Source organism: Otolemur garnettii, unplaced genomic scaffold (assembly GCF_000181295.1).
Source record: "Otolemur garnettii isolate 467f Iridium unplaced genomic scaffold, OtoGar3 scaffold00036, whole genome shotgun sequence".
Lineage (NCBI taxonomy): Eukaryota > Metazoa > Chordata > Mammalia > Primates > Galagidae > Otolemur > Otolemur garnettii.
Genome location: NW_003852431.1, coordinates 836066 through 840316, shown reverse-complemented (window position 1 = coordinate 840316; position 4251 = coordinate 836066).

Sequence of the window (4251 nt, the reverse complement as noted above, 5' to 3'; positions counted from 1 at the left end):
CCCCTTAGTTTTTCTATTTTTAGTAGAGATCGTCTCCTCCTTGCTTGGGCTGGTCTTGAATTCTGGAGCTCAAGCAATGCACTTGCCTTCGCCTCTGGTGTAGGGTTACAGGCATGAGCCACCATGCCCTGCCTGGCCTGTTGTTTATTTTTCTAAATTTAACACATGTACAAATAGAAATGTGCTTTATATTGAAGGCTTATTAATACCTTGACCTACTTTAGACCATCTATGTGTTGATCATATATTTTAGGAAAATATTTAGCTTATTACTATATAAATTCAATTCAAATTTAATTGTAATGCTTCAATATTGAATCATATTTATAGTCATGTTTGTGTTTGCCAATGGCAAATTTCTATCACTTTTTAGTAACAGAAATGCATATGTATATTTCAAATTTTTACTCAGGAATTTATTTCTACCACAATTGATAATTTCTGGTGTTACCAACTAATACAATTTCATGAATATTGTGTAGGTGACTTAAAAAAATACTTCATGTTAGGTATGGAAACCAAAATTGCTGAATGTTTTATCTTTGTACCTTTTCAAATAAAATATAAGAGGTGGGCGTAACCTCTTGTTAATTGATTAACAAAATGGCCAGCATAACTTATACATGAGAGGTTCACTGAGGTCACACAGGATAAAATTTTAATTACAGAGGGTGCCAAAAAATGTACACACATTTTAAGAAGTGAAAAAGTATATTTAATAATCAATATAAACAAATAAGAAAAGATGAATACAAGTCACATTGGGTGCATCTCAGAGTCCCAAAAGTCAAATGTGATTTGCATATTACAAATTTAATATTTGTTCTGAATTCCCACTTCAAAATATAAAGTTCACAGTACATTATTTTCTTTATATTACTGAACCCTGTTCTTGCTAAAGTTTCTTTAAAATATACAAATACATAAAATATAAGTTCTTCATATGTTTTTCTGTTTTTCTGTTTGGTTGACAGTTGAGTGCCAAATATTAAAATACACAGTTTTGAACTAACACTCGTTAGATTCTAGATAATAGTCTTTGACTTTTATATTTAAAACTCTGTCTTTACGAATTTGCACCCTAGGGAGGATCGTTCTGTGTAGCATCCACTTGAGTCATCTGTTGTCTGGTTATGGATTGGCTTGCACTCTTCATTTAAAAGCTCTGTGTCCAAGGTTCGATATATGGAAAATGGTCTGTATTATTATGTTTAATTCTCACAGCTGAAATCATTTTCCCCATATCAACTTTTTCTTGAAATAAAGAAGTTGTTATATCTCTCTAATCGCTAACTTACATGAATTTTAAGAGCATCCAAAGCCAAATTAATGACATTTCCCTGTATTGTTAAATCAAAAATGTGATTATCTCACATCATTCTTAATGTAATAATTAAATATTATGGTAAGGGTGGCGCCTATGACTCAGTGGGTAAGGGCACCAGCACCATATTCTGAGGTTTGAAACCAGCCCTAGCCAAACTGCAACAAAAAAATAGCTGGGCGTTATGGTGGGCACCTGTAGTTCCAGCTACTGGGAAGCTGAGGTAAGAGAATCACCTAAGCCCAGGAGCTGCGAGTTGCTGTGAGCTGTGACAATACAGCACTCTACAAGGGCAATAAGTGAGACTTTGTCTCTAAAAATAAATAATAAAAATAAAATATTATGGTAAGCAGGCACTTAAAGTGAGCAAGAGGACATGAGTTTTAAGTTGTCACTAAGGACTTGTCATTTCTTAATAATTATCCTAAATATGCAAAATCTGAAAAATAAAAGTGATGATTTCTTTGTGAATATATTTAAAATTTTACCCTTTGATTAACAATAGATCCTACAGTTTAAAAAATGCCACTATTGTGTGTTTATAAAAACTAATGCAGCTTTTGCCAAGTGAAGACCCACAGGTTAATTCCTGGAAATCTGTTCTATCAGAATAGCTTTATTTCTGTTCTATTTATTTATTTTTTTAACCAAACAAATTTGACCTTAAATGCCTTCAGGCTGGATGAGCAGCTTCTATGTTGTTGTAACGTAGCAGTGTCATGTAAATTTATATTGCTGGACCATGAAGGCAGTAATAGTTATAATCATTTTAAAATAAAATTTGTCCTTCCAATATTGAAATATTGAAATTTAGGTGTCATAATTTGGGAGCTCAGAGTTGCTCAAGTTTACTCTTTCAGAGCTCAATGGTTTACCTTTAATATATAAGGTAGCAGATGCTCTGTAGAGTTCTACTACAGTTCTCTATAACTAAATATGAAAAATTCCCAAATTCTCAAAGGAACTGTAAGAAAAATCAAAATGAATGATTTTATGTTAACTGGCAACAGTGGTTTGTTGTATATCAGTTTTTTTCTTAGAAATATAAATGTAATTGTTTAAGTTAACTATTTACAGTGGCGTGAAGTCTCCCAGAGAAGATACTTTTCCTACTTAGGTGATTTTGTAAATTGCAGCGTAGTCTACAATCCTCCTGACATCATCAGGAAAGTGGCAGCAGTAAGTTAAGAAGTACGTTAGTACAGAAGGAAAATTATAATTTCAGCTTATGCTAGCAGCATTTTCCCATTTTTAGCTACTCATGTACTTGGAAATAGTACAAAAGTTCAGTTCAATGAAAATATGTCAAACATCAAATATTATGACAATCATTTTCAAAATGAAAAGTATACAACGTGATCCAATAGAATTAAGACTGAGCCATGTCATGCCATGTCTCAGTCTAGCTCACAACAACCTCAAACTCCTAGGTTTAAGCAATCCTCCTGCCTCAGCCTCCGAAGTAGCTGGGACTACAGGTGTGCACCACCACACTCAGCTAATTTTCTGGTTTTAGTAAAGACACTTTGCTCAGGCTGGTTATGAACTCTTGACCTCAAGGGTTCCTTCCTATCTGGGCTTCTCAAAGTGCTAGGATTACAGGTGTTAGCCACTGCGCCTGGCCAGTACCAAAACTTTTGTAAAAGAGGGGAGACAGATTTTCCAACACTATTTTTTCAATTTCTTTTTTAACAAAACAATGTGTAGTGAACATATATTCTTCACTATTGCTGTGTTCATGAGTTGTTTGTAAATTGATTATATACCTAGAAGAAGTAAGAGATAACATAATGAAATGCCCCAATTCCCCAAATATGATTATTTTCATTTGGGATTGTGTTTTTCATTTTTTCCAATACTAAAGACTGACATAGCATATAAAGAATTTTGGGTTTTATCTTCTGTCATTTTTCTGACAAAATGTTAATTAGTTTTGCTATAGAAATATGCTGTTAGTTGGATTGTTTATTTTACTGTTGATTTGATTTGGTAAACATGTACTTTTTGCTTCATTGAAGGTGAAATAGGTTGTGTCTGAAATGACAAAACATAGTTGCAAATTATTTGCTGTTACCGTATTCCAAATGGTAACCAATGGGTAAAAGGCAAAACCCTTCTTCTATTATTCTAAGTATTTTACTTTTTCAACCATAGACTGATGATGTGTTGTTTGGCAACTTTGTGTATCTGCCTTAATTTCAGTCTGTAAATATAAATACAATGGGCCTGCTTTATGAACAGTTGAAAGAAATTTAGATTTTTACATTTCCTCTATTGGGTATGTGGCAACTGTAATGATAAAGTCATCAACACGGAAATTAATTATTATTGTTATCTAGACTATGCACCTCCAAAAGCTATATTTTACAGATGAAAAGATCTTTCTTTTAAAGTGTGTGTATAATATTTGTAAAATAATATTAGTTAAAATGTATTTTTTATTTCTGCATTAACGTTTTAAAAAGTTAAATGGTAATTTGTAGATAATTATCACTAAAGTTAAAGGTAAGATTTCCTCAAAAAGGAAAGAATGTGTTAGCATTGTAGTTTAATTGACTTTATCACATTTTCTTATCCTTTGAAATGGTGACATTGAATTTTAAGTATATTTCTTAAAAATGTGACCAGTATTCATTTATCAAAAATTTGAGTTCTATTTCTAAATCAGATAGTAATTGACTTTCCTTATATTTGTTTATTTTGTTTGCTTTTAATACATTTTGAATTCATATGTGGGGTAATATTCAAACAACACTGAGTATACTAAAAATATTTTAGGTTATTTGGCATGTTTTTGCAGAGTAGTAGGAAAAAATACTATAAATAGATGATCTATCCAACATATTTTAATATTCTAAAGTTAGCAGATGCTCTCCTACAAAATGATTAATAATATGAATAGTTCTAATTTCCTTTTATCTTCTGTG